This window comes from Leucopleurus acutus, assembly GCF_964270905.1.
Source record: "Leucopleurus acutus genome assembly, chromosome: 19".
NCBI classification, from domain to species: domain Eukaryota; kingdom Metazoa; phylum Chordata; class Mammalia; order Artiodactyla; family Delphinidae; genus Leucopleurus; species Leucopleurus acutus.
Window position 1 is genome coordinate 21,023,508 of NC_139161.1, and position 18,078 is coordinate 21,041,585.

Below are 18,078 nucleotides of genomic sequence, written 5' to 3' on the forward strand. Positions count from 1 at the left end.
ACTGTAGTTGTGCAAATGAGTTTAGCACTAATTACCATGCAGTGCCTGTAATCACATAAAAAACTTGCTGAGAGAGAGAGAGAGAAAGGAGAGATGGGAAGGGAGTGGTGGCAGGAGAGGAGGGTACCTGGAGTAGAGGGGCAGCCAAGGGAAGGGAAGAGGCAGGGGCCCTGAAGTTTCCTGATAAGGCACCATCTTGGCTTCAAGGGCAGGTAGCTGTCTCCACATTCAGGACCTCTGACAATCAGGAAATCTCAGAGGGGATAAGAGCCAGTAAATAGTGATCTCCTTTTGTCTAAGAACTTCCACTCAGGGAATTTCCTGACGGTCCAGTGGTTAGGACTCCATGCTTTCACAAACAAGGGCCCTGGTTCAATCCCTGGTCAGGAAACTAAGATCCTGCAAGCCCCTAGGCACAGCAGAAAGAAAAAAAAAAAAAAAAAGTCCATCCAAAAAAGAGGTTTAGAATGGCTATCTCTGGTTGCTTCAACAATGCAAAGTACTCCCTATACATTCTGAAGCCCTCAGTGTTTACCCCCATGGCTGGAATTACTGGATAAGGATGGAGGGCACCATTGGAAGAAGATGTGCCATTTCTGATGGGCCATGGAAGATGGAGAAGAGCGATATGCGCTCTCAGCCTGGTTCTGGAGCTTTAAGTAGACAGGGAAAGTTGTTATAAGTCCACCACAGCTACTAGAATAGGCCAAGGGAGCAATGGTAACATCAACTGTAAAAAATCCAGTTCCAGCAGGAGGTGGGAAGAGGCAGCGTTTGGGCTGACTCTAGGTTTCCACCTGTCAGCTTCTACCAGTGCCCAGAGGCTGGGGGATAGACCAAATGATTTCTCTAGCTCCTTCTGACTTAGCTGTCCATGATTTGGAGAGAAAGAGCAGTGGTAAAGTGAGGACTAAGTGTGAACTGGCATTTTTTCTTTTTTTTTAAGCAGATAAAGGCTTGTTTTTTATTGAATGAGTGATCTATGTAATTGCCGAGGCCACTCTGAACAGAGAAGAGGGAGAGAACTTTATGTCTTGGTCTCTTCCTCCTTGGACAGAGTCTTGACGATTTCCTCCTTCTTAGCCTGGAGCCGCTCTTCGCGCTTTTGGGCTTCCTTGGTCTTAGACCTGCGGGCCTCAGCCTGGTCCGCCAGCAGCTTCTTGCGAGCCTTGTCTGCCTTCAGCTTGTGGATATGTTCCATGATAATCCGCTTGTTTTTGAACACTTTACCCTTCACTTTCAGGTACAGGCTGTGATCACGTGGCGGTCAATATTCTTAGAGTGACGGTATTTTCTGAGCAGCGGGTGCATAATTCTCATCCTCCTCAACCAGGTTACCTTCTCGGGCATTCGAGCATTGGTAGCACCCTTTCTCTTACCTATGCCCATGTGCCTGCCCTTCCGGCGGGCCAAGGTGTATTTCCAGCGTCAAGCCAAGGAATGGACTGTCACAGGCTTCCAGATGATCAGCCCACCTTTGATCAGCTTCCGGATCTGCTGATGGGAGTTGGCATTGGCGATTTCATTAGTCTCATTGGGGTCCAACCAGACCTTCTTTTTGCCACAGCGGAGGACACCGAAGCCAAGCCTTTTCTGAAGCCTGAGCATACTCATGCCTGCGGCCGCAGCAGCAAAACAGTGAACTACCATTTTTGATTCCACTTTGCTTTCCCCGAACCATGTCCCAGACACTGAGCCTGCCCAAGGTGTGTGTGTGTGTGTGTGTGTGTGTGTGTGTGTGTGTGTGTGTGTGTGTGTGTGTAAATGACCTATAGTTCCCCACCACACTAAAATAAAATTAAAATGCTATTTCTCCCTTACTGCCCCCTGCCCCAGAATAGAGAGCTCACTTGTCATGGGACTCAACTTCGTCAGACCTCAACAGAGATACACTCAACTTCACATTTCCAAGGAGACCCTTGACCATTTATGCTCTGATGGACACCCAAAGGCTGAGTCCTCCCTTTCCTATTCTAGGCCCCAGGTCTGTGGGCAGATTGCTCACGGGCTCCATCCACTTCAGTCTTGAAGCAGCAAAGGGGAAACAATTTGAAGGGCATAAGCCATATTGCCCCCTGCTTCATGACACTGATCTTCTAACCTATGAACCAAAGTTAGCTGTGAGGACCTGAAGTGGCCCAGGCTGCTCCAGTGCTCTTCCTGCCTCCGACATCTCTCTTCTGGTTCTGCCTACACCCTCTTCCCAGCAACCTTCGTCAAGGTCTGAGAAAGCCTGGTGTAGTAGAAAGAGCCCTACCGTCTTGAGTTCCAAGCTCTTCTTTGCCATTTAACAGCATGTGATTGTGGGAAAATCATTTACGATAAGCCTCAATTTTCCCTGTCTATGAAATGGAAATAATAATAGGTGCCATGCCTGAAGGGTTAAGAAACTTAATAATTGTGATTATAAAACAACACTCAGGACACCAAGTAAAACAGGCTCTTTCATTAATTGCTAGCGAGTACAAAGTGGGAGCACAAGGCGTTCCTTTTATAAAAAAATATTTTATTTTTATTGGCGTATACTTGACTTACAATGTTGTGTACAAAGTGTTCTTTAACAGGTGAATGGTTAAACTGTGGTACATCCATATCATGAAATAAATAAAAGAAACAAACTATTGATACATTCAAAAACTTGAGTGGATATCCAGAGACTTATGCTGAGTGAAAAAATCCAATCCTTAAAAGTTACATAGTGTATGACTCCATTTTTCGAAAGAAAGAATTTTAGAAGTGGAGGATAGATTAGTGGTTGCCAAGGGTTAAGAAGGGGGTGATGTAGGCGTGATTATAAAAGAGCAACATGAAGAATCCTTGTGGTGTTGGAACTGTTCAGTATCTTGACTGTAGTGGCAGATGTAAGAACTTACACGGTAACAATATTGCGTAGAACTTAATATACACACATACACAGGTAAAACTGGGGAAATATGGATCGAACTAATGTCAGTATTCTGGTTGTGATGTCATACTATAGTTTTACAAAATGTTACTACTGGGTAAATGTGGGCAAAATGTACAAGGGATCTCTCTGTATTATTTCTTACAACTGCATGTGAATCTACAATTACCTCAAGTTTTAAAAAAGGATATGATAGATTATTAATGTTTCTGCTGGGTTTAGGAGAAAGAAGGGGCTGCCCGTGTGTTTCCATTGAAGAATTCCAAAGAGGAAGATTAAAAAATATTATTCTTATTATGGTACATCAATAAAGTGATCATACCTATGGGGAGGGGGGATATTTGTATCTGTTGACCCCATAATTTCACTTCTTGGAATTTACTATAAAAAAATGCATGAAGTTTTAGGATAGGATGTACATCATGGTATTATTTATAACAGTAAATATGTCTAAATGATTAAAATAGTGGATGAGCTTTATACATCATAGCATATCTAGGTGATGAAATACTCTATAGACTTTAAACATACTTAAAAAAATATATACACTGAGCACAATGCCTGGCAGTCAATAAATGGTAGTTCACCTTACTGGGATGTTCTGGGTATTAAAAGGCTAATATAGGTAAATGCACTTGACAAACTGTAAAGTGCTTGGCAAGTGCTCTGTGTTGCTATCTTTTGTTTTTTTTCTTTTTTGGCTGCACCATGTGGCATGTAGGATCTTAGTTCTCTGACCAGGGATCAAACCCATGCCACCTGCAGTGGAAGCACAGAGTCCTAACCACTGGACAGCCAGGGAATTCCTGTGTTGCTATCTTAATGGCTGTCTCTCCCAGCTCCATCCTAGATGAAGCTGTACTTCCAGGCAGAACACTACCTAAGGAACTCCTAGCTGGAGGCATGGGAATGGGGAAACTGACTTCTTTGGGAGTATGAGTCAAAGGATTGGGGCTACTTCCGTTCCAGGAGACTGCCACCCCCTGCTCCAAATCATCAGTAAAACTATGGACATTCTCCCCACCACACGCACATACTCACATTTGGCCTATAATTCCAGGGGACTCATAGAGTCTTTGACACAGTGTCAGCCCTGATGATTCCATAAAATTAATAGACTCTATTGTATCAACCACTGTTGACTGAGCACCTACTCAGTATCAGGCACTGTCCTAGGTACTTTACACACATTATTTCACTAAACTCTCTTCACCACCTTAAAAGGTTGTTTATCTGCATTTCACAGACAAGGACACTAGGGCTAAAAGAGGTTAAGCGACTTACCTAGGTGGCACAGCTCGTAAACGGCAGCACTGGCATTACACTCTAACCACCACACATACTACATTTAGAAGAAATGAGGAGGAAACTGCACTGAGGCCCCCATCTGGAGGAGCCCCAGAAAAATACCCTTTGTTCTTCCAATGCCCCTTGGGTGGACACAGACTTAAACTCATACCAGGCAAAAGAAAAATCTCTGAAGAGAAGTAGGTCCATTCTGAAGTCTTATATCCCATGAGTAAGTTTTTCCATGTGTCTAACCTCTATCCTTTCTGCTAAAATCCAATCCCTTTTCCTCTCTTGTTTCCAGTGGGGATGGTGAATATATGACATGGTGCCCCTCCATGAAAGGTCCTGAGTCAGGAGGGGATCGAGGAATTTCTCTTTCCCCAGGACTACTGAGGCCTCAGTTCCCTTGGTCTCTTGGATCTTCCCCAAGGTATCAAACCAAAAGATGAGGAGCAGAAAATGGACCAGGAAGAAAAGCAGAGAGAGTAGCCTACCCAGACCAAGGAGACCAACTTGGAGGACGGCCTGGGACTCTTTCAGGACCTAAGTCCTGGGCTCAGGGTGAAGTTAAGGTGGTCAGTTTTCCCCAGCAGGCTCAGCAGCCAGCTTCATGTTTGACATCTACCCAGCTGTGGAGGTCTGGCCAGCATCCCTCACGCCAGAGCCTCTTGTTTGTCGCAATGTGACATCTCTATAGAAAGGAGGGATCTGGGGCTTCTGCCACTCTGCATTTATTCCTCCCGTCTCAATACTACCTTGCTGTACTTGCTCAGGACCAGCCAGCCTAACGGGAGGAGCTTAGAGAATAATCTGAGGAAAAAGAATAATCTTATGAGGAGGAGGCTGGGATCCCAAGACTAGGTCCAAAGCCCTTTTCTCTCAACATGAGAGCCAGGAGGGAAACTGGGGCCTGAGTCTAGACATAGATTGGGAACAAGAGGTGTCTTCCCTCCCTCCATCCTTCCTTCCCTCCTCCACGCACTATTCTACCCTGCCAGGGCCTAAGCATGCTCACAGCTCACTTTGGCTTCCCTTGGCCCATCTACCTTATGGACAGGAGAGAGTTAAAGGCATGGTATGGGCAAGCTATAAATTTCCCATCAGTGTGGGGAGAGGAGGACTGTTGGCAGGGAGGGGGTTGGGCTGGGGGGGGAGGGGGAGCTGGGAAAAAGCCAGGAGGTTGTCTCTAGGTAACAATAAACACTGCAAGCAAGGAGCAGCTGTTACACTTACTCTCTCTGCATCACAATGCTGAAATAACACTAATAAACCAGTGTGCCCAATACACAGGCATATACGCATTTAGGGCCAAGGCCCACTGTACCCCTAGGGCTGCCCTTTGCTCCAGGTCAGGGGCCTTGGTGCCAGTGGACGTACCTGTCTTGGCCTGGCTATACTTATGTGGAGGATGACGACTGGTGAGTCAGTCTCAGAGCCAGAGTGGCATTCTCAGAGGAAGGGGGTGATTCCAGGTTCAGATCCTGATGGCATTCACTGGTAGGAAGAGGTCAAATGGGGTAACTCTTGGCTGGGAGTTGGGAGGAGGGGAGGAGAATGAGAAAGAGAAAAGTATAGGGAACAGACAACTACTTACCATGTCTTCTCAGATTGGAGGGCATGAGGTAGCCAGGAGTGGAGTCAGCTGAAGGGAGGTGGAAGAAAAGGGGGACTGAGGAGAAGGTTTAAGAGGAGGAACACGTGGTATTGAGGAGTGATCCTTGTATCTCCTGGGGCTGAACTCCCTACACCTGCCTACACCCCACCTGGTGCACCCAGGATCCCCCTCAGCACCACTTTTATACCAGAGCCAGGTGACATGTCAGTTCAGTTCAGGATTGGGCTTTATTATGGGTGTTCCAGCAGGGGCCCCTGGGCTCCTGATGCTGCCAGGGAGAGCTGGGGGAGTGGAGCTGATCCCATCTCCCTACACGAAGAGCAGCTGGTCTGTCCCTTCCTCCAATCAGAACTGTCTCTGGATCCCCAGGAGCATCCCGCAGAGGGCCCCTCATCCCAGCTGGACAGCAGAGCCGTCATCGGTGAAAGCAATAGAAATAGGCAAATGGAACCTTAGGCTCTGTCAGAGAACTCCCCTCCTATTCTCCTCTGAGGTTAGAAGGAGGATATCTATTATGTGTCTGGATACACTGGTATCCGAGATCCCTGTTTCCTTTTGCTGAAACAGGGAGGCCCTTGGGACTGTGGTCAGAAGCACAGCTGATTCTCCTGGTCCACTTTCTGGCCCTGTTCTGCTGATATGACCTCAAACACAGTAGTCTATCATCCCCTTGATTCAGAAAGTCAGGAGAAGATGCACATTGCCCACCTGACCTGTAAGGGAAGAGAAAATCAGCACCTTTGAAGATCATGGTTTCTGTTTCCAGCAAAAGAGTGCTGAGACCAAGTAGTGGTAATCCTTCCAGGTTCTGGTCCTGTAATAGTGCCTTTTTCTTTTCTTCTTTTTTTTTTTAATTTCTAAGTCATGCGGTGTCAGCTGGGTACCCAGACCTCTGGGCAGGTAGGTGAGAGTAGGGAGGAGTAGCTGTGTCTGCCTGGAAAGCCCCTTTCCTGAAAGGTGCCTGGGAGCACTGAGCTGCCTCAGCACAGAACCCTCTGTGCAGCCCATGGATACACTGGGGCAAGAGTAACTAGCCTCTCCTATCCTTTCCTCACTGGGAAGCCTCTCCCTGGGAATGCTCAGCTTCCCTGCTATCTTCTCTCCCATTTCCCTCTCTTCTTTCTTAGCTGGGGCCTCTCCTTGCCCCACAATCCAGATGAGAGACCTTTATCCACGGCTCAGAGTGGGGGAGAAATGGGGTAAAAAAGAGCTCTAACAGGCCTGGACCCCCTTCCCCTCGGTTGTTTTCATGAGCCACCCCTGTTGCTATGAGCCACCAGAACCTTGAACTCAGGTGAGCTGCCAGCAGCCTTCTCCCTCCCCACAGCCACTCCAGCCAGGAAGATACGCACCTAAAGGGCCCCAGAGCCCACTGTCTTCCTACTCGCAGGGCCACAGCCCCCTCCTGCATCCCTAGGAATCTGCACCACAGACACACTGGGATGAGTTAGAAAGAAGTGCGACAGACCCCACCACATGCTCTGTGCTGGAGCAGAGGGCCAGCTGCCTGTACAGCAGAGCAGGATCACCCGCCAGGAGAGCCGGCACAACTTGGGCACAGAGCCTTGTTGGCATGTTAGAGGGGGCAGGGGAGGGGATGGGGTAAGAAGGCTGTTTCAGGAGCACACATCTCCTCCTGGCTCCCTCTCTGGGCACTGTTTCTTCTCCTTGGCTTCTCTCCCTGGGTACTGATGGACATCATGGCGCTGCCACCTCTGAAATATCTTCCTTCACTTCTTCCATGGCTCTGGGAGCTAGAGAGGGGATCTGCATGATAACCCTCGAGGTGTTGAGGTGGGAGGTTCAGACATCCAGCTCTCTCACCAACCAATGGGACACACTGAGGGAGAAGGAGGAAAGGAGTCCCATCAGAGTAAAAGCTAAACCCTGGGCCAGCAATGAGCTCCTCAACAATTCCCTCTTCTCTAGAGCGCAGGGGATTCTGGGTACCGCTACCTCTGCCTTCTACTTACTTCAAGTCTATCCCTCCTTCCCTGGATTCCCTCTGGATTCCAGAGTAGGCTCCAGGCTCTGACTCCAGGGCTGTAGATCTCATACCCATGGCTAAACCTTGGGAGTATGAGGCAGGGCTGGTGGGGATTGAGGGGAGGGAGATCTTGTTCCTTAGAGAAACATCAAGAATCTAGATTGAATGCTTTACGGGCCTTTTAGCCCCTCCAATATACCTCTAATCTTGGAGTAGGGGTGGACAAGGGGTGAGAAAGAGGGCCTAGAGAAAGCCTGACACCTCCTCTCTTTCTTCACTGCGTGCTCCTCCTCTGCTGCTCTCTGTTTCAGAGGAGAAGCAGCAGCTCTGAAACAGGAGCCATCTAATAACCCCCCTGAACAATACTCAGTATGAGCGGCCTGCCTTATGTTATGCAGCCAGCCCCACAGGTGGGACTACAGGCCTCAGTTTCCAAATTTCCCCTCTCTAACTTCTCTCCTCTTTCAGGCTTCGCCCCCATCTCCCCCCACAAGAGAATCTTCCTTTTCAACTCCCTGGCACAGTTTTCCTCCCCCACCCCCACTTCTGCAGGCCCTTGGAAACAGGGGAGGAGCTAGATGGAGTCTATCCAGACTGTCCTGAGGCAATGCAAGGGGGACCTTCTCATCTTGTTGGTAGTAGAAAAGGCAGAGAATTAGGTAGCCAAGGAGATGACCCTGAGTGTCTAAGACAGGGCAGGGTGAGTCTGGGGGCACTTAGAGAGGTGCATCTTGCTCTTCCCTAGGGACTCTGGGGATATTAAATGGTGTACTAAGATAGAGGAGAAGACAATTCTGGGAGTAAAGGATAAGTGTTGGGGGTTTGGAGGGTGTGACGAAGTTTCTACCCATACTGCTTTCCGCAACTTAGTCTCATGAAGCACAGAAAAAAGAATGTTGAATTTTTTGAGGAAGGAAGGAGATGCCAGGAAATGCCATCTTTGGCAACTTGGTGGGCAAGCCACTTCTCTCCATCATTCTTTCTTAACTCTAGTGTCTGAATAGTGAAGGAGGTGGGGGTGGGAGATGGGGACAGCTGGAAATGTGCCCCTCTCTCCAGTGTGTACCAACACCACATAGAGCCAGATGGGGCTTGACTAAGAGCTCTGGGCCATGGCACCGTGTGAATACAGGGGCATTTCTGACTCAGCTTTCAGAGCCTTGAGTTTTAATTCTGTCTCTCTTCTTGGCTTAGACATGGGACAAGACCACTCCTCGCTACATTTTTTGGCATAATTTTCTCTAGCAGCTTATACTGCAGCAGAGAAACTTGTGATAAGATCTCAGAAAAAGCTCAATATTTAGTCACCATTGGGGGATTTATTTCTTGGTTAAGGAACTGGGGAAGTTCCTTCCCTGTGGACCTTTTAGAATATGGTAAAATCTCATGGGAGTGGGAGGTTATGGGGGATCTGTCTACTTGGAAGCAAGGGAATGGATGAGATGACCTCTGGAACAGGCTGTACAAGGGAAATGTTCCCCCAGTAATGCACCCACCTGACTCCCCTGAGTTGCTTCCAAGACTTAGGAGCCAGAGACGCGAGACTCCAAGCAATAGAGAATAATATTCTGCCTACCCTCTTCCCTTGACTTTCCTCCCCACACCCTACCTACTTACATTTCCCTGTGTTCCCAGGAACTCTCCAAATCCAGGAACAAAAGCAACTCCAGGGCAGGATTCAACTGATTTCCCTTCTCTGGGTCTCTGTTTTCACATCTGTAAAATGAATCGTTTGGCAAGATGAGCTCCAGCTTCTCTTCCTTGCAACAGTAAGGGTCTATGATTCATACCCCAAAGGCACCAGCCCTCATTTGCATGCTGTTTTGCATGTAATCTCAACGGCACTTATTTTATGTCTAAACACACAGAAATATCTCTGAACCCTGCCCTTCTCCTCCCTGTCACCACAGTCTCTGGTTCTACGGTCCCTAGTTCCTGTCCTCCCCTTCAAGGACCTCAAAGCTCTGTCCCCACCTTCCTTTCACAATTTTACAGCACTCAGTGGGACAAGCTCAACCAAACAAAACCTCGGGAACAAGAAAACAGCCTTACCTAATATCCTGGCTGCAATTTTGGGGCCCCAAACTGAGTCAGCTGGTACAGTTCCATCCTTTTTGGAGGTCCTGGCCATTGGGGGGAAATCCTGGTACCTCTCCCCAGTGCCTCCCCTCCTCCTCCACCTTGCTATTCTCCATGCCAGAACGCAAAGTGGCCAGTGATTGATGGGCCTGGGTTCCTGGTAACCGCACCCAGTGGCCCAATCCTCCTCCCTTACCCAATCCCTCCCCTGTCCCTATTCAGAGATCAGATTGTCTCATGTTGGTCCCTGAGGTCCCATTAATTAAAAATACATCCAATTAAATGGCAGGTGAAAACGTGCTATTGGAACTCTCCACCCCCCTGCCCCAGCTTGGTCCTCCCCACCCCCATTTTAAGGCTCAGCTGTGCTTTGAGCTGAGAAAAAAAAGAGAGAGAGAGGAAGAAAGAGGGAGAGAGAAGAGGAAGACATAGAGGTGGGGGTATTCGGCGGGGGAGCTATTTGAACTTCTGCCAGGGTAGCATGTGCCAGCCTGGGAGGGTGGCACTGTGCCCTGGTGTCTAATTTCTGGAGGTGTGAGTAGGTTCAGTCAGCTGGGTACCCACTTCCATTTCCCTTAAAGGGGCAGAGGGAAGTCAAAGGGTGTGTCTAGCTATACTGCCCTCCTTCTGGGCTTGGTGAAGGAAGGAGTAGAAGTATAAATGGTAGAGGGCCCTTAAGAGGGGGTGTGATGTTCAGGGGTTGGGAGAATCTGAGGCTTCCGTTCTTGGCATATCCCTGCTCTTCCCTGAACTGCAAAGAAGATAACGAGAAGCTGTTTGGGACCCAGGTGGCAGGGCATGGCTGTGCTCCCAAGCCAGGCTGTACCTACCCCTGCCCACAGGAAAGCTGAGAAAAAAATGGAGCGATGAAGGAAGGAGCCATAATTTGGGTGGGAGCAGATGGGTCAAATAAGATAAAATATACAAGCATGTACATTTGTGTGGGCAGCACCTTATAGGTAAGAGGATCTGGAGGGACTTGTCCTATTTGCCCTTTCTCTAGGCAAAAAGAAGCAGCAGTAGTGTGAAGTCACCTCAAACTGGCAGGCTGTGAGTAGGGCATCTCTGCTCCTCCACATTTATGGTGTCCCCAGCATTTTGTCAGGTAAGGCATCAGCCCCACCCTCCACCCCTCTAAAGCCCTCTGGCCCCAAGCAATGCAAAGCTAGTAGGCACTGAGAGATGTTGGGAGAGGAGCTAGGAAAAAAAGGGTGGTACTCAGAATCCAGGCAGTAGTGGGGGTATCTGCCGACTGAGGGCCCCCGTCTGGCCTCCTTGGCAGCCTCAGTACCTCCTCACTTCACTTTAACGCTAATTGGAGATTTTAATCTGCACTGCTGCGCTGCTCGGGGTGCTGGGGGGAGCGCCAGCTGTGCAGCAATTCCAGCAGCACCGACTGTTTAATCAAGCTGTCCTCCTGGGGAGGGGCCCTCGATCATGGGGGTAGGAGGGAGGAGGAGAACCTCTGTCACCTCCCTTAGCCTGTTCAGCCTGGAAGGGCTTCATGGAGACTGAGGGTCAAATATGGGATACCTCATCCCCATAAGGGCTCCACGGCCACTTGGATCCCTAGCAGAGACATTACACAGTACGCGGGCGGGCGGATGAGGATCAAGGGTCAGAGCAGCCGCCCTCCCCATCCTGCTTTCTGAAACTACTGTCGTCGCAGCGCCCCAGAGTGGCCTGGGTGTCCTCCAGTCATTCAGGTGGTAAACACCCTCCAGACCATCTTGAGCTCTGCGGGTTTGTGCTGGGGGAGGTGATGGGGGCATAGAAGACTGAACTTTCCTAGTCTCTCAGTCTCTCTGAGAGAGTCCTCTCCCCAAAACTCTTTCCTAAGAGAGCTAGATCTTTAAGAGCTACTTCTCTTAAAACAAGTGTAAGAAATTTTTTTTTTTTTTCTCTCTGAAAAACCAGATACCTCCACCCTCTGGGCCAGAAAGAGACTGTCTTAGAGGCTGGGGACAGTGGGGTGGACAGCTGGAGCCTGCTACACCTTGAAGGAGAGAAACACATGTGCAAGGTGTTTTGTGACTAGAGCTAGGGGGCTTCCCAGGTTCAGCTGGGAATATAGTGACATGTCAGTCCACTAGGGAAGAGCATTCAGGGTCTCAGGCCATTTTTAAGGAAGAAGAAGTGAAAGAACAACTAATTATTCTTCTGGCTCCTTGGGCCCCTGGTCTCAGGCTCTCTGGGGGTGTTTCTGACCCCTATCTTGGAGAAAGATCGCAGAGTCCCCCTCTCCCCTCACCCAAACTCTGTCTGCGGAGGGGCAGGAGTTTTAATTGGTCAGCAGTGCCCTCGTGTGGCAGAAACCAAGACTGCAGCCGCCCAAATGGACCAGCAGCTTTGAGGGATCAGACATCCAGGTTGACAGAGAGGTAGGCAGGGTACCCCAGGTGCCCAAAGCTTACTTACTGCTCAACCACTTCCAGAGACATTTCCTACTTTCTAACACCTACTCTGTCCCTCCATCCATCCCATCCTAACTGCTTCACCTCCAATTCAAGGTATGTGCCTACCGGGGGAGGGAGCATCTTACCCAGACCTGGCGCTTATTTAGGCCTGCTGCTTGTGCTGTCTGGATTGCAGGGGTGAGAGGGGCATTGCTGAGAGACGAGACCTAAGGTCAAAAGGGTAAGCTGATGTCAACTCCAGTGGCAGGAGAGGCTCTGGCACCCCTGCCAACTCCCTATAAGTGCCAGACAAGAGCTGCCACCCGAGCTCAAGACAGAGTATTACCTATTGCTGGGTTCTTCCCTGTAGCAATCCGTTCGCTACCCCCTGGAGGGGTCTGGGAATGAATATGGAGAGACTCTTAGAGTCTGAGATCCTTGTCCTCAGGAATGGACACCAGATAAAACCTTTCCCTCAAAAGATTCAAGTATTCCCCAAGGATGCCAGGCCACTGGACAGAATGCACATCTGGACTTCAGGCTTTCAGTTCGAAGAGAAGGGTTGCCTGTCATTAGACCCTTCCCCTCCAGTGTCAAATACCAACCATTTACTGTTTACTGTTCCCTTCTTTCCACATGCACTAAATGGGGGAAATGTATTTTTTTTGTTTTGTTTTGTTTTGTTTGTTTTGCTGTACGCAGGCCTCTCACTGTTGTGGCCTCTCCCTTTGCGCAGCACAAGCTCTGGACGCGCAGGCCCAGCGGCCATGGCTCACAGGCCTAGCCGCTCCACAGCATGTGGGATCTTCCTGGACCGGGGCGCGAACCCGTGTCCCCTGCATCCGTAGGCAGATTCTCAACCACTGCGCCAGGGAAGCCCGGGGAAATGTTTTTAAACTACAGAAAAGGGGGTAGAGAGTTAACATTAAGAAGGGCTCTCTAAAATTTAGGGCTGGAAGTCACCAAGGTGGAGAGCTGAGTCACAGAGGCCTTCCCCTTGTTGGAGATATTTAACAACAGAGAGAAATAGTCCCAGGGAGAAATATGACCCTGTTTAGGGTTGGTGGGTAGGGAGAGGAGCACACCTACCTGGCAGCAAGAAGGGTAGGGGTAGGCATAGTAGGTTGGTGACCTGCCCAGGTCTAGGCATTGAGGATGGAAATAAGCAGGCTGGCAGACCTCTACTTCTCGTATCTTTGCACAGTGTTTGGACAGGGGGGATCTCCCATCAAACCTGGAAATGATGTGGAGAAGCTGATGAGAGGTAGTAAGAAGGGATATCAATGCCCTACCCTCACGCAAAAGAAAGAAAGAGAAAAGAGCTTCTTGGGGAAGAAGAAAGCAGGACTATGTGTACGTATGAGGTGGTGGGTGAGTGGGGCAGGTGCTGTAGAGAGGCTGAGAGTAGCCAATATCAGCATCACACTATTGAGGAATATTCATTAGCACAGCTGTGGCCAAGAGAAAAGAACAGGAATGAAATGACCACAATGCCAATTGACAGGGTTACCCACTCCAGCCAGGAGGGAGGAATTGCTAATCAGAAGACAGGACACCATCATAGGGTCAAGTAAAAAGCTAAGGATCTCCCAAGGCAATAGAAATAAAAGCAAAAATAAACAAATGGGACCTAATCAAGCTTATAAGCTTTTGCACAGCAAAGGAAACTATAAACAAAACAAAGAGGCAGTCTATGGACTGGGAGAAAATATTTGTGAATGATGTCGCCGATGAGGGCTTAATTTACAAAATATACAAACAGCTCATACAACTCGATAACAAAAAATCAAAGTACCCAGTGAAAAAATGGGCAGAAGACCTAAACAGACATTTCTCCAAAGAAGACATATAGATGGGCAGTAGACATGTGAAAAGATGCTCAACATCACTAAGTATCACCTCACACCAGTTAGAATGGGCATCATTAAAAAGTCTACAAATAACAAATGCTGGAGAGGGTGTGGAGAAAAGGGAACCCTCCCTACATTGTTGCTGGGAATGTAAATTGGTGCAGCCACTATGGAAAACAGTATGGAGGTTCCTTAAAAAACTAAAAATAGAGTTACCATATAATCCAGCAATCCCACTACTGGGCATAATATATCCAGATAAAACTATAATTTGAAAAGATACATGCACCCCTATGTTCGTAGCAGCACTTTTTACAATAGCCAAGACATGGAAACAACCTAAATGTCCATCGATAGATGAATGGATAAAGATGTGGCACATATATACAATGGAATATTACTCAGCCATAAAAAAAGAATGAAATAATGCCATTTGCAGCTACATGGATAGACCTGGAGATTATCATATTAAGCAATGTAAGTCAGAAAGAGAAAGACAAATACCATAGGATATCACGTATATATGGAATCTAAAATATGACACAAATGAATTTATCTATGTAACAGAAACAGACTCCCAGACATAGAGAACAGACTTGTGGCTGCCAATGGGGAAGGGGGTTGGGGGGAGGGTTGGATTGGGAGTTTGGGACTAGCAGATGCAAACTATTATATAATATATAGAATGGATTAAATAACGTCCTATTGCATAGCACAGGGAACTATGTTCAATATCCTGTAATAAACCATAATGGAAAAGAATTTAAAAAAAAAAAAAAAAAGCTAAGGAAACTCCTCTGGAGATCTTTGGGTATAAGAACTTCCCTGAGACGGGTGTGTGTGTGTGTGTGTGTGTGTGTGTGTGTGTATGTGTGTGTGTGTGTGTGTGTGTGTATTAATCCCTTACAAAAGCAGGCCAGTGGCCTCTGATTGGCTTAAGGTCCCTACCTGGCCTTAAAGTCTGTGAAAGAGACTGAATTTTGCAGGGGTCCGGATGTCAGGTAATTGATGGACATTACCAAATTCCTCAGGGGCCATCACTCCTACTGCTGCTGCCACCTGTAAAAGAAAATTCAGGTTATATTAGAAATGAGATAAGGGATTAGACACCAAAAAGGGTCTATGGGCTTTCACCCAGGGAGCATGGCCTTGGTAGGTAAAGTGATGGCGATGGTCACCACTCTTCTAATTCACAGAGCTGAGAAGGATTCTGGTGAACCTTAAGTATGCTCCCAAAGAGAGTTGTAAGTGTTCTAAGATTCCTAGCTCCAGGGAACTAGCTCCCAGTCTGATAAAGTAAAAAACCATGGTTCCTATACTTAAAATTAGGAATTCAACAGAAATAGAAGCTGTGAAACCCAGAATTATAAAGGGCAACGAAGGTTCAAGGCTAATGGAAAGTTAATGCAAGAAAGTGACTCAAAGGAGGGCATCTAGTTTTAGATCAGATAATCAGATTGTATTTGAAGCCTCTCTTGTCCAAAACAGCTTCTTGAAGAAAGGCTCAGAGGCCAGAAAAAGGTCCTATGAAATAGAAAGGAGGTTTGTGGGACAGCAGATTTGATGCAATTTGGGCAGGTAGGTCTATACACTCCCTGTGTAGGGATTAATCTGCATGGGGACCAACTCCACATTCCTCCTGTGCTATCAACCAGGGTGTGATGGAGAAAACGTAAAGATATGTACTGGGATCTATATGTCAAGAGCAGTCAGTACTCATTTTGCAGCCTCCCGGCCCCTCTGACCCAGACCTATAATTCTTTCTATCTCTAAACTGCCTTACTCCCTCCAAGATACTGCTTCCACTTTAGGAACTCGTTAGCATTCCCCTCCCTGCACGTCAGTAGCTCCCAGACTCATGCTCAGAAAATAAGCATTGGAAGGGACTGTAGAAACATCTGGGAGAGGTCCAAAGAGGGGAGGGGAGTCTCAGTACCAGAGTGAGATGACTTTAGAACCTGCTGTGCATGTCAGTCCATTGAGAACACTATTCAGGGCTTAGGTCATTGTGGAGCACACCACCCTCCTTCCACCCCAACAAAGGAGAAAACCAACCCAAAGCTAAATAACAGGGGGGAGGAGTACAGCCCCACCCCCATTTGCCTGTAATCTCAGAGACTATTTTACTTTACTCAGAGTTCTATAATCCCTTCTCTCATTCAGCAATTCCCCTTAGTTTCCCAGCAAGTGAGGTGTTTTCTTTCTCTTTTCCTTCTGATTTTATTTTTCAATATAGCTGTATTATAATGCAAAGGAGCCTGAGTTGAGCTTTGGGGTAAATTCCTCACAATGCCTCTGAGGATCTTTTCCCTACTATCCAACCCCCAGAGTTAGTTGGCAACGAGCTCCTAGAACTATGGTGTAACTCTGAGGCATCAGGATATTTGGCTGTGGCTTGCCACTTGCTTCCCAGCGAACCAGAGTTCTTGACTCTAAATAAAAATTACAGTTGTACAATTTTCATGTCATTGAAAGATTAATCTTTGAGGTAAAAATATATAAAGCTTCTCAGTTTTTCTACTAATTTTTTTAAACCTAACTTTCCCCCTCAATCTGTCCTTCCCCCCTCAAAATCTCACAGCCCTACCTTCCTTTCTGGAGGAAGCACAGGGCTGTCAGGAATTGATGCTCTTGGATTCTAATCTTGGCTGGCTGCCACTAACTCACTGTGAGACTGTGGACAAGGCATTTCCCTTCCCTAAGCCTCAGTTTCTTGCTCTGTAAACTGGGAAGTTGAATTAGGTGGTCTCTAGTTCCCTTTCTAGCTCTGGCCATCTATGATTCTATCAGGAAGAAGACACAAGTGTCCTTCCATCAGGAAGTGAGATATTCCTGCCCTGCACACCTTTCTCTCAGGGCCACCCATAAAGAAGCTCCCCTGTAGATGCCTGCCTTTCTCGTGCTGGCTTAACTAAAGGGACAAACAAGTGAGTTCCAGTAGGAGGCCAAACTCCTCTGATTATGAAGAAAAGATGTTAAAAAGGTGATCTAATTCTAACCTTGAATCTTGAAAGCAGATAGGAGAAAAGGCAGCTATGTGGCCGGAAAGAGTATGACGAGCATGCCCCCCAACACACTGAGCACACTCACCCTAGGGAGCGCCGTATAACCAGTGACTGCTTAGCCAACACAACTGTGTGTGGATGGAAGAAGAAAGCGAGGACATGTGTAAACACTTCAGGAGCATAGACGTAAATGTCCGATCAATGCATATACACTCACTCCTGTTCTCTCCTACTTAGGCCTATACATGCCTTGTAAGAAGCTATAGTGGGAGGGGACACCACATCCCAGGCTTCTCCCTCCCCAAAGTCAGAAAGGAAGAGACAGTGAGACAGGAGATACTTGGCTTCCTATAAATTGTTTTGTCCTTCCTCACAGCTGCAATCAGAAGCTAAGGGCTCCCGCAGGCCTTGTTCTGATCTGCTGCAGGCAACAGAGGGTTTTTGAAACCGAGAGGACTTGGCTGCGGCCCCGTTTCAGCTGCCATTGGGGCTGGCTAATGGGCTCATTCGGGAAGATCCCCGCCTGCTGCACTAAAGAGTCCCCTGCCGACCCCTTCCCCAGTCCCAACCCAATTAATAAATGGGGGCTCCCACTTTATGGCTCTGGGAGCAGGAACCAGAGATACAAATGACCCCCAGGGAGGGAGAGAAAAAGGCCTTCCAAGAATCAAGCCAGAGAATTGTGCATCCACAGGCACATGCTGCCACAGGCTAGTCCTATCCCATTTTCAAAGCATTAAAGGGGAAGAAACTGGCAAAAAAACTGTATTTTCTTTCCCAGATCCAGAGTGGGATAGCATTCCTGAAGTCTGCGGGTACACCCCAGGAATAAACTCTCTTTCACTTGGTTCTCCAACCTGAAAAAGGCAGAGTGCAGGTGATCATCTGGGCACATAGCATGTGCTCAACTATTTTCCAGGGGCTGTGCCTCCTCCTAGACTCCGCAATAAT

The 18,078-nt window shown here is 47.8% G+C and overlaps 1 protein-coding gene and 1 pseudogene across 2 annotated transcripts in view; both read right to left on the reverse strand.

The window, feature by feature from the left end:
* Window positions 1–875: 875 nt before the first annotated feature.
* Window positions 876–1,614, reverse strand: LOC309975277 (large ribosomal subunit protein eL19-like; annotated as a pseudogene). The gene has a single exon. The product of its transcript is annotated as a large ribosomal subunit protein eL19-like (transcript).
* Window positions 1,615–7,579: 5,965 nt separating this feature from the next.
* CDK12 (cyclin dependent kinase 12) overlaps window positions 7,580–18,078 on the reverse strand; it is a 58,685-nt gene continuing 48,186 nt past the window's right edge. Inside the window, exons 14-16 of the transcript XR_014326981.1 lie at window positions 15,071–15,181; window positions 13,362–13,506; window positions 7,580–7,650 (exon numbers count right to left, since the gene is read on the reverse strand). The gene's annotated coding sequence lies outside the window, so the exon portion shown is untranslated. The remainder of the gene's footprint in view (window positions 7,651–13,361; window positions 13,507–15,070; window positions 15,182–18,078) is intronic.